General features: G+C 42.4%; 21 non-coding genes across 21 annotated transcripts; 3 read left to right on the top strand and 18 right to left on the bottom strand.

Annotated features, from left to right (window-relative positions):
• Positions 1-1,455: 1,455 nt before the first annotated feature.
• trnaw-cca (transfer RNA tryptophan (anticodon CCA)) lies at positions 1,456-1,527 on the bottom strand. Its single transcript has one exon. It is a non-coding gene; the product is annotated as a tRNA-Trp (tRNA).
• Positions 1,528-1,961: 434 nt separating this feature from the next.
• trnaw-cca (transfer RNA tryptophan (anticodon CCA)) lies at positions 1,962-2,033 on the bottom strand. The gene has a single exon. It is a non-coding gene; the product is annotated as a tRNA-Trp (tRNA).
• Positions 2,034-2,172: 139 nt separating this feature from the next.
• On the top strand, positions 2,173-2,259 carry trnay-gua (transfer RNA tyrosine (anticodon GUA)). The gene is given in 2 exon segments: positions 2,173-2,209; positions 2,224-2,259. It is a non-coding gene; the product is annotated as a tRNA-Tyr (tRNA).
• A 228-nt stretch (positions 2,260-2,487) lies between these two features.
• Positions 2,488-2,559, bottom strand: trnaw-cca (transfer RNA tryptophan (anticodon CCA)). The gene has a single exon. It is a non-coding gene; the product is annotated as a tRNA-Trp (tRNA).
• Positions 2,560-3,502: 943 nt separating this feature from the next.
• On the bottom strand, positions 3,503-3,574 carry trnaw-cca (transfer RNA tryptophan (anticodon CCA)). Its single transcript has one exon. It is a non-coding gene; the product is annotated as a tRNA-Trp (tRNA).
• Positions 3,575-3,745: 171 nt separating this feature from the next.
• On the bottom strand, positions 3,746-3,817 carry trnaw-cca (transfer RNA tryptophan (anticodon CCA)). The gene has a single exon. It is a non-coding gene; the product is annotated as a tRNA-Trp (tRNA).
• A 450-nt stretch (positions 3,818-4,267) lies between these two features.
• On the bottom strand, positions 4,268-4,339 carry trnaw-cca (transfer RNA tryptophan (anticodon CCA)). The gene has a single exon. It is a non-coding gene; the product is annotated as a tRNA-Trp (tRNA).
• Positions 4,340-4,773: 434 nt separating this feature from the next.
• trnaw-cca (transfer RNA tryptophan (anticodon CCA)) lies at positions 4,774-4,845 on the bottom strand. The gene has a single exon. It is a non-coding gene; the product is annotated as a tRNA-Trp (tRNA).
• A 139-nt stretch (positions 4,846-4,984) lies between these two features.
• Positions 4,985-5,071, top strand: trnay-gua (transfer RNA tyrosine (anticodon GUA)). The gene is given in 2 exon segments: positions 4,985-5,021; positions 5,036-5,071. It is a non-coding gene; the product is annotated as a tRNA-Tyr (tRNA).
• Positions 5,072-5,299: 228 nt separating this feature from the next.
• Positions 5,300-5,371, bottom strand: trnaw-cca (transfer RNA tryptophan (anticodon CCA)). The gene has a single exon. It is a non-coding gene; the product is annotated as a tRNA-Trp (tRNA).
• Positions 5,372-5,807: 436 nt separating this feature from the next.
• On the bottom strand, positions 5,808-5,879 carry trnaw-cca (transfer RNA tryptophan (anticodon CCA)). The gene has a single exon. It is a non-coding gene; the product is annotated as a tRNA-Trp (tRNA).
• A 171-nt stretch (positions 5,880-6,050) lies between these two features.
• On the bottom strand, positions 6,051-6,122 carry trnaw-cca (transfer RNA tryptophan (anticodon CCA)). Its single transcript has one exon. It is a non-coding gene; the product is annotated as a tRNA-Trp (tRNA).
• A 450-nt stretch (positions 6,123-6,572) lies between these two features.
• On the bottom strand, positions 6,573-6,644 carry trnaw-cca (transfer RNA tryptophan (anticodon CCA)). Its single transcript has one exon. It is a non-coding gene; the product is annotated as a tRNA-Trp (tRNA).
• A 435-nt stretch (positions 6,645-7,079) lies between these two features.
• Positions 7,080-7,151, bottom strand: trnaw-cca (transfer RNA tryptophan (anticodon CCA)). Its single transcript has one exon. It is a non-coding gene; the product is annotated as a tRNA-Trp (tRNA).
• Positions 7,152-7,322: 171 nt separating this feature from the next.
• trnaw-cca (transfer RNA tryptophan (anticodon CCA)) lies at positions 7,323-7,394 on the bottom strand. The gene has a single exon. It is a non-coding gene; the product is annotated as a tRNA-Trp (tRNA).
• A 450-nt stretch (positions 7,395-7,844) lies between these two features.
• Positions 7,845-7,916, bottom strand: trnaw-cca (transfer RNA tryptophan (anticodon CCA)). The gene has a single exon. It is a non-coding gene; the product is annotated as a tRNA-Trp (tRNA).
• Positions 7,917-8,350: 434 nt separating this feature from the next.
• On the bottom strand, positions 8,351-8,422 carry trnaw-cca (transfer RNA tryptophan (anticodon CCA)). Its single transcript has one exon. It is a non-coding gene; the product is annotated as a tRNA-Trp (tRNA).
• Positions 8,423-8,561: 139 nt separating this feature from the next.
• Positions 8,562-8,648, top strand: trnay-gua (transfer RNA tyrosine (anticodon GUA)). The gene is given in 2 exon segments: positions 8,562-8,598; positions 8,613-8,648. It is a non-coding gene; the product is annotated as a tRNA-Tyr (tRNA).
• Positions 8,649-8,876: 228 nt separating this feature from the next.
• trnaw-cca (transfer RNA tryptophan (anticodon CCA)) lies at positions 8,877-8,948 on the bottom strand. Its single transcript has one exon. It is a non-coding gene; the product is annotated as a tRNA-Trp (tRNA).
• Positions 8,949-9,384: 436 nt separating this feature from the next.
• trnaw-cca (transfer RNA tryptophan (anticodon CCA)) lies at positions 9,385-9,456 on the bottom strand. Its single transcript has one exon. It is a non-coding gene; the product is annotated as a tRNA-Trp (tRNA).
• A 171-nt stretch (positions 9,457-9,627) lies between these two features.
• On the bottom strand, positions 9,628-9,699 carry trnaw-cca (transfer RNA tryptophan (anticodon CCA)). The gene has a single exon. It is a non-coding gene; the product is annotated as a tRNA-Trp (tRNA).
• Positions 9,700-10,000: the final 301 nt, after the last annotated feature.

Raw genomic sequence — 10,000 nt, 5'->3', positions numbered from 1 at the left:
TCCATGGCCGTTGATGCATTCACCCCAATAAGGAGCCTATTTTTCCCAATAACCTCGAGAGGTACGTATGTCTGAATTTCTTGACACCTTCTGGTGCCTTATGCGTTACATCCTTCGATAGCTCAGCTGGTAGAGCGGAGGACTGTAGATGAGTTGTTGGGTATCCTTACGTCGCTGGTTCAATTCCGGCTCGAATGAGTCTGATTTTAAATTCAGATCAAATATTTTCACATTTCCTTTAGACTTCATATTGGCAGTTAAAAAAAGCCAATGGGTCAAGATCCAAATATATCATTTTACAGAGTGGAAGGAGTGTTTGTCATATTAGAGGCTTCTTTTTTACAAGCTTCAATAATTATGAAAACAAAGCTGGATGAAAACACTTGACGTTGGACTTCATTCTTTTAATGTAAAGAAGAGATGGCTTGACCCCAACGTGATTTGAACACGCAACCTTCTGATCTGGAGTCAGACGCGCTACCGTTGCGTCACAAGTTCTTAAAAAACAGGTTATTGCTTCCTTTGCATGGTCGTTGACGCATTCACCACAAAAAGGAGCCTATTTTTCCCAATAACCTCGAGAAGTACGGATGTCTGAATTTCTTGACACCTTCTGGTGCCTTATGTGTTACATCCTTCGATAGCTCAGCTGGTAGAGCGGAGGACTGTAGATGAGTTGTTGGGTATCCTTAGGTTGCTGGTTCAATTCCGGCTCGAAGCAGTGTGATTTTAAATTCAGATCAAATATTTTCACATTTCCTTTAGACTTCGTATTGGCAGATAAAAAAAGCCAATGAGTCAAGATCCAAATATATCACCTTACAGAGTGGAAAGAGCGTTTGTCATATTAGAGGCTTCTTTTTTACACGCTTCGATATTTATGAAAACACTTGACGTTGGACTTCATACTTTTAATGTAAAGAAGAGATGGCTTGTCCCCGACGTGATTTGAAAACGCAATCTTCTGATCTGGAGTCAGACGCGCTACCGTTGCGCCACGAGGTCTTAAAAAACAGGTTATTGCTTCCTTTCCATGGCCGTTGATGCATTCACCCCAATAAGGAGCCTATTTTTCCCAATAACCTCGAGAGGTACGTATGTCTGAATTTCTTGACACCTTCTGGTGCCTTGTGCGTTACATCCTTCGATAGCTCAGCTGGTAGAGCGGAGGACTGTAGATGAGTTGTTGGGTGTCCTTAGGTCGCTGGTTCGATTGCGGCTCCAAGGAGTGTGATTTTAAATTCAGAGCAAATATTTTCACATTTCCTATAGACCTCGTATTGGCAGTTCAAAAAAGCCAATGGGTCAAGATCCAAATATATAACTTTACAGAGTGGAAGTAGTGTTTGTCATATTAGAGGCTTCTTTTTTACAGCTTCAATAATTATGAAAACGAAGCTGGATGAAAACGCTTGACGTTGGACTTCATACTTTTAATGTAAAGAAGAGATGGTTTGACCCCGACGTGATTTGAAAACGCAACCTTCTGATCTGGAGTCAGACGCGCTACCATTGCGCCACGAGGTCTTAAAAAACAGGTTATTGCTTCCTTTGCATGGTCGTTGACGCATTAACCACAAAAATGAGCCTATTTTTCCCAAAAACCTCGAGAGGTACGGATGTCTGAATTTCTTGACACCTTCTGGTGCCTTATGCGTTACATCCTTCGATAGCTCAGCTGGTAGAGCGGAAGACTGTAGATGAGTTGTTGGGTATCCTTAGGTCGCTGGTTCGATTGCGCCTCCAAGGAGTGTGATTTTAAATTCAGAGCAAATATTTTCACATTTCCTATAGACCTCGTATTGGCAGTTAAAAAAGCCAATGGGTCAAGATCCAAATATATCACCTTACAGAGTGGAAAGAGCGTTTGTCATATTAGAGGCTTCTTTTTTACACGCTTCAATAATTATGAAAACACTTGACGTTGGACTTCATACTTTTAATGTAAAGAAGAGACAGCTTGACCCCGACGTGATTTGAACACGCAACCTTCTGATCTGGAGTCAGACGCGCTACCGTTGCGCCACGAGGTCTTAAAAAACAGGTTATTGCTTCCTTTGCATGGCCGTTGACGCATTCACCACAAAAATGGAGCCTATTGTTCTCAATAACCTCGAGAGGTACGGATGTCTGATTTTCTTGGAAACTTTTCGTGCCTTACGCTTTTTCCATCCTTCGATAGCTCAGCTGGTAGAGCGGAGGACTGTAGATGAGTTGTTGGGTATCCTTAGGTCGCTGGTTCAATTCCGGCTCGAAGGAGTGTGATTTTAAATTCAGATCAAATATTTTCACATTTCCTTTAGACTTCATATTGGCAGTTAAAAAAAGCCAATGGGTCAAGATCCAAATATATGACTTTACAGAGTGGAAGGAGTGTTTGTCATATTAGAGGCTTCTTTTTTACAAGCTTCAATAATTATGAAAACAAAGCTGGATGAAAACACTTGACGTTGGACTTCATACTTTTAATGTAAAGAAGAGATGGCTTGACCCCGACGTGATTTTAACACGCAACCTTCTGATCTGGAGTCAGACGCGCTACCGTTGCGCCACGAGGTCTTAAAAAACAGGTTATTGCTTCCTTTGCATGGCCGTTGATGCATTCACCCCAATAAGGAGCCTACTTTTCCCAATAACCTCAAGAGGTACGGATGTCTGATTTTCTTGGAAACTTTTCGTGCCTTACGATTTTTCCATCCTTCTATAGCTCAGCTGGTAGAGCGAAGGACTGAAGATGAGTTGTTGGGTATCCTTAGGTCGCTGGTTCGATTGCGGATCCAAGGAGTGTGATTTTAAATTCAGAGCAAATATTTTCACATTTCCTTTAGACCTCGTATTGGCAGTTAAAAAAGCCAATGGGTCAAGATCCAAATATATCACCTTACAGAGTGGAAGGAGCGTTTGTCATATTAGAGGCTTCTTTTTTACACGCTTCAATAATTATGAAAACGCTTGACGTTGGACTTCATTCTTTTAATGTAAAGAAGAGATGGCTTGACCCCAACGTGATTTGAACACGCAACCTTCTGATCTGGAGTCAGACGCGCTACCGTTGCGTCACAAGTTCTTAAAAAACAGGTTATTGCTTCCTTTGCATGGTCGTTGACGCATTCACCACAAAAAGGAGCCTATTTTTCCCAATAACCTCGAGAAGTACGGATGTCTGAATTTCTTGACACCTTCTGGTGCCTTATGTGTTACATCCTTCGATAGCTCAGCTGGTAGAGCGGAGGACTGTAGATGAGTTGTTGGGTATCCTTAGGTCGCTGGTTCAATTCCGGCTCGAAGCAGTGTGATTTTAAATTCAGATCAAATATTTTCACATTTCCTTTAGACTTCGTATTGGCAGATAAAAAAAGCCAATGAGTCAAGATCCAAATATATCACCTTACAGAGTGGAAAGAGCGTTTGTCATATTAGAGGCTTCTTTTTTACACGCTTCGATATTTATGAAAACACTTGACGTTGGACTTCATACGTTTAATGTAAAGAAGAGATGGGTTGACCCCGACGTGATTTGAACACGCAACCTTCTGATCTGGAGTCAGACGCGCTACCGTTGCGCCACGAGGTCTTAAAAAACAGGTTATTGCTTCCTTTGCATGGCCGTTGACGCATTCACCACAAAAAGGAGCCTATTTTTCCCAATAACCTCGAGAGGTACGGATGTCTGAATTTCTTGACACCTTATGATGAAAACGCTTGACTTTGGACTTCATACTTTTAATGTAAAGAAGAGATGGCTTGTCCCCGACGTGATTTGAAAACGCAACCTTCTGATCTGGAGTCAGACGCGCTACCGTTGCGCCACGAGGTCTTAAAAAACAGGTTATTGCTTCCTTTCCATGGCCGTTGATGCATTCACCCCAATAAGGAGCCTATTTTTCCCAATAACCTCGAGAGGTACGTATGTCTGAATTTCTTGACACCTTCTGGTGCCTTGTGCGTTACATCCTTCGATAGCTCAGCTGGTAGAGCGGAGGACTGTAGATGAGTTGTTGGGTGTCCTTAGGTCGCTGGTTCGATTGCGGCTCCAAGGAGTGTGATTTTAAATTCAGAGCAAATATTTTCACATTTCCTATAGACCTCGTATTGGCAGTTCAAAAAAGCCAATGGGTCAAGATCCAAATATATAACTTTACAGAGTGGAAGTAGTGTTTGTCATATTAGAGGCTTCTTTTTTACAGCTTCAATAATTATGAAAACGAAGCTGGATGAAAACGCTTGACGTTGGACTTCATACTTTTAATGTAAAGAAGAGATGGTTTGACCCCGACGTGATTTGAACATGCAACCTTCTGATCTGGAGTCAGACGCGCTACCATTGCGCCACGAGGTCTTAAAAAACAGGTTATTGCTTCCTTTGCATGGTCGTTGACGCATTCACCACAAAAATGAGCCTATTTTTCCCAAAAACCTCGAGAGGTACGGATGTCTGAATTTCTTGACACCTTCTGGTGCCTTATGCGTTACATTCTTCGATAGCTCAGCTGGTAGAGCGGAAGACTGTAGATGAGTTGTTGGGTATCCTTAGGTCGCTGGTTCGATTGCGCCTCCAAGGAGTGTGATTTTAAATTCAGAGCAAATATTTTCACATTTCCTATAGACCTCGTATTGGCAGTTAAAAAAGCCAATGGGTCAAGATCCAAATATATCACCTTACAGAGTGGAAAGAGCGTTTGTCATATTAGAGGCTTCTTTTTTACACGCTTCAATAATTATGAAAACACTTGACGTTGGACTTCATACTTTTAATGTAAAGAAGAGACGGCTTGACCCCGACGTGATTTGAACACGCAACCTTCTGATCTGGATTCAGACGCGCTACCGTTGCGCCACGAGGTCTTAAAAAACAGGTTATTGCTTCCTTTGCATGGCCGTTGACGCATTCACCACAAAAATGGAGCTTATTGTTCTCAATAACCTCGAGAGGTACGGATGTCTGATTTTCTTGGAAACTTTTCGTGCCTTACGCTTTTTCCATCCTTCGATAGCTCAGCTGGTAGAGCGGAGGACTGTAGATGAGTTGTTGGGTATCCTTAGGTCGCTGGTTCAATTCCGGCTCGAAGGAGTGTGATTTTAAATTCAGATCAAATATTTTCACATTTCCTTTAGACTTCATATTGGCAGTTAAAAAAAGCCAATGGGTCAAGATCCAAATATATGACTTTACAGAGTGGAAGGAGTGTTTGTCATATTAGAGGCTTCTTTTTTACAAGCTTCAATAATTATGAAAACAAAGCTGGATGAAAACACTTGACGTTGGACTTCATACTTTTAATGTAAAGAAGAGATGGCTTGACCCCGACGTGATTTGAACACGCAACCTTCTGATCTGGAGTCAGACGCGCTACCGTTGCGCCACGAGGTCTTAAAAAACAGGTTATTGCTTCCTTTGCATGGCCGTTGATGCATTCACCCCAATAAGGAGCCTACTTTTCCCAATAACCTCAAGAGGTACGGATGTCTGATTTTCTTGGAAACTTTTCGTGCCTTACGATTTTTCCATCCTTCTATAGCTCAGCTGGTAGAGCGAAGGACTGAAGATGAATTGTTGGGTATCCTTAGGTCGCTGGTTCGATTGCGGATCCAAGGAGTGTGATTTTAAATTCAGAGCAAATATTTTCACATTTCCTTTAGACCTCGTATTGGCAGTTAAAAAAGCCAATGGGTCAAGATCCAAATATATCACCTTACAGAGTGGAAGGAGCGTTTGTCATATTAGAGGCTTCTTTTTTACACGCTTCAATAATTATGAAAACGCTTGACTTTGGACTTCATACTTTTAATGTAAAGAAGAGATGGGTTGACCCCGACGTGATTTGAACACGCAACCTTCTGATCTGGAGTCAGACGCGCTACCGTTGCGCCACGAGGTCTTAAAAAACAGGTTATTGCTTCCTTTGCATGGCCGTTGACGCATTCACCACAAAAAGGAGCCTATTTTTCCCAATAACCTCGAGAGGTACGGATGTCTGAATTTCTTGACACCTTATGATGAAAACGCTTGACTTTGGACTTCATACTTTTAATGTAAAGAAGAGATGGCTTGTCCCCGACGTGATTTGAAAACGCAGCCTTCTGATCTGGAGTCAGACGCGCTACCGTTGCGCCACGAGGTCTTAAAAAACAGGTTATTGCTTCCTTTCCATGGCCGTTGATGCATTCACCCCAATAAGGAGCCTATTTTTCCCAATAACCTCGAGAGGTACGTATGTCTGAATTTCTTGACACCTTCTGGTGCCTTGTGCGTTACATCCTTCGATAGCTCAGCTGGTAGAGCGGAGGACTGTAGATGAGTTGTTGGGTGTCCTTAGGTCGCTGGTTCGATTGCGGCTCCAAGGAGTGTGATTTTAAATTCAGAGCAAATATTTTCACATTTCCTATAGACCTCGTATTGGCAGTTCAAAAAAGCCAATGGGTCAAGATCCAAATATATAACTTTACAGAGTGGAAGTAGTGTTTGTCATATTAGAGGCTTCTTTTTTACAGCTTCAATAATTATGAAAACGAAGCTGGATGAAAACGCTTGACGTTGGACTTCATACTTTTAATGTAAAGAAGAGATGGTTTGACCCCGACGTGATTTGAACACGCAACCTTCTGATCTGGAGTCAGACGCGCTACCATTGCGCCACGAGGTCTTAAAAAACAGGTTATTGCTTCCTTTGCATGGTCGTTGACGCATTCACCACAAAAATGAGCCTATTTTTCCCAAAAACCTCGAGAGGTACGGATGTCTGAATTTCTTGACACCTTCTGGTGCCTTATGTGTTACATCCTTCGATAGCTCAGCTGGTAGAGCGGAGGACTGTAGATGAGTTGTTGGGTATCCTTAGGTCGCTGGTTCAATTCCGGCTCGAAGCAGTGTGATTTTAAATTCAGATCAAATATTTTCACATTTCCTTTAGACTTCGTATTGGCAGATAAAAAAAGCCAATGAGTCAAGATCCAAATATATCACCTTACAGAGTGGAAAGAGCGTTTGTCATATTAGAGGCTTCTTTTTTACACGCTTCGATATTTATGAAAACACTTGACGTTGGACTTCATACGTTTAATGTAAAGAAGAGATGGGTTGACCCCGACGTGATTTGAACACGCAACCTTCTGATCTGGAGTCAGACGCGCTACCGTTGCGCCACGAGGTCTTAAAAAACAGGTTATTGCTTCCTTTGCATGGCCGTTGACGCATTCACCACAAAAAGGAGCCTATTTTTCCCAATAACCTCGAGAGGTACGGATGTCTGAATTTCTTGACACCTTATGATGAAAACGCTTGACTTTGGACTTCATACTTTTAATGTAAAGAAGAGATGGCTTGTCCCCGACGTGATTTGAAAACGCAACCTTCTGATCTGGAGTCAGACGCGCTACCGTTGCGCCACGAGGTCTTAAAAAACAGGTTATTGCTTCCTTTCCATGGCCGTTGATGCATTCACCCCAATAAGGAGCCTATTTTTCCCAATAACCTCGAGAGGTACGTATGTCTGAATTTCTTGACACCTTCTGGTGCCTTGTGCGTTACATCCTTCGATAGCTCAGCTGGTAGAGCGGAGGACTGTAGATGAGTTGTTGGGTGTCCTTAGGTCGCTGGTTCGATTGCGGCTCCAAGGAGTGTGATTTTAAATTCAGAGCAAATATTTTCACATTTCCTATAGACCTCGTATTGGCAGTTCAAAAAAGCCAATGGGTCAAGATCCAAATATATAACTTTACAGAGTGGAAGTAGTGTTTGTCATATTAGAGGCTTCTTTTTTACAGCTTCAATAATTATGAAAACGAAGCTGGATGAAAACGCTTGACGTTGGACTTCATACTTTTAATGTAAAGAAGAGATGGTTTGACCCCGACGTGATTTGAACATGCAACCTTCTGATCTGGAGTCAGACGCGCTACCATTACGCCACGAGGTCTTAAAAAACAGGTTATTGCTTCCTTTGCATGGTCGTTGACGCATTCACCACAAAAATGAGCCTATTTTTCCCAAAAACCTCGAGAGGTACGGATGTCTGAATTTCTTGACACCTTCTGGTGCCTTATGCGTTACATTCTTCGATAGCTCAGCTGGTAGAGCGGAAGACTGTAGATGAGTTGTTGGGTATCCTTAGGTCGCTGGTTCGATTGCGCCTCCAAGGAGTGTGATTTTAAATTCAGAGCAAATATTTTCACATTTCCTATAGACCTCGTATTGGCAGTTAAAAAAGCCAATGGGTCAAGATCCAAATATATCACCTTACAGAGTGGAAAGAGCGTTTGTCATATTAGAGGCTTCTTTTTTACACGCTTCAATAATTATGAAAACACTTGACGTTGGACTTCATACTTTTAATGTAAAGAAGAGACGGCTTGACCCCGACGTGATTTGAACACGCAACCTTCTGATCTGGAGTCAGACGCGCTACCGTTGCGCCACGAGGTCTTAAAAAACAGGTTATTGCTTCCTTTGCATGGCCGTTGACGCATTCACCACAAAAATGGAGCTTATTGTTCTCAATAACCTCGAGAGGTACGGATGTCTGATTTTCTTGGAAACTTTTCGTGCCTTACGCTTTTTCCGTCCTTCGATAGCTCAGCTGGTAGAGCGGAGGACTGTAGATGAGTTGTTGGGTATCCTTAGGTCGCTGGTTCAATTCCGGCTCGAAGGAGTGTGATTTTAAATTCAGATCAAATATTTTCACATTTCCTTTAGACTTCATATTGGCAGTTAAAAAAAGCCAATGGGTCAAGATCCAAATATATGACTTTACAGAGTGGAAGGAGTGTTTGTCATATTAGAGGCTTCTTTTTTACAAGCTTCAATAATTATGAAAACAAAGCTGGATGAAAACACTTGACGTTGGACTTCATACTTTTAATGTAAAGAAGAGATGGCTTGACCCCGACGTGATTTGAACACGCAACCTTCTGATCTGGAGTCAGACGCGCTACCGTTGCGCCACGAGGTCTTAAAAAACAGGTTATTGCTTCCTTTGCATGGCCGTTGATGCATTCACCCCAATAAGGAGCCTACTTTTCCCAATAACCTCAAGAGGTACGGATGTCTGATTTTCTTGGAAACTTTTCGTGCCTTACGATTTTTCCATCCTTCTATAGCTCAGCTGGTAGAGCGAAGGACTGAAGATGAATTGTTGGGTATCCTTAGGTCGCTGGTTCGATTGCGGATCCAAGGAGTGTGATTTTAAATTCAGAGCAAATATTTTCACATTTCCTTTAGACCTCGTATTGGCAGTTAAAAAAGCCAATGGGTCAAGATCCAAATATATCACCTTACAGAGTGGAAGGAGCGTTTGTCATATTAGAGGCTTCTTTTTTACACGCTTCAATAATTATGAAAACGCTTGACTTTGGACTTCATACTTTTAATGTAAAGAAGAGATGGGTTGACCCCGACGTGATTTGAACACGCAACCTTCTGATCTGGAGTCAGACGCGCTACCGTTGCGCCACGAGGTCTTAAAAAACAGGTTATTGCTTCCTTTGCATGGCCGTTGACGCATTCACCACAAAAAGGAGCCTATTTTTCCCAATAACCTCGAGAGGTACGGATGTCTGAATTTCTTGACACCTTATGATGAAAACGCTTGACTTTGGACTTCATACTTTTAATGTAAAGAAGAGATGGCTTGTCCCCGACGTGATTTGAAAACGCAGCCTTCTGATCTGGAGTCAGACGCGCTACCGTTGCGCCACGAGGTCTTAAAAAACAGGTTATTGCTTCCTTTCCATGGCCGTTGATGCATTCACCCCAATAAGGAGCCTATTTTTCCCAATAACCTCGAGAGGTACGTATGTCTGAATTTCTTGACACCTTCTGGTGCCTTGTGCGTTACATCCTTCGATAGCTCAGCTGGTAGAGCGGAGGACTGTAGATGAGTTGTTGGGTGTCCTTAGGTCGCTGGTTCGATTGCGGCTCCAAGGAGTGTGATTTTAAATTCAGAGCAAATATTTTCACATTTCCTATAGACCTCGTATTGGCAGTTCAAAAAAGCCAATGGGT

Source organism: Carassius gibelio, chromosome B18, assembly GCF_023724105.1.
Source record: "Carassius gibelio isolate Cgi1373 ecotype wild population from Czech Republic chromosome B18, carGib1.2-hapl.c, whole genome shotgun sequence".
In the NCBI taxonomy this organism is placed as follows: domain Eukaryota; kingdom Metazoa; phylum Chordata; class Actinopteri; order Cypriniformes; family Cyprinidae; genus Carassius; species Carassius gibelio.
The sequence above is the reverse complement of the archived record's forward strand: the minus strand, read 5'-3'. Positions and strand labels throughout refer to the sequence as shown.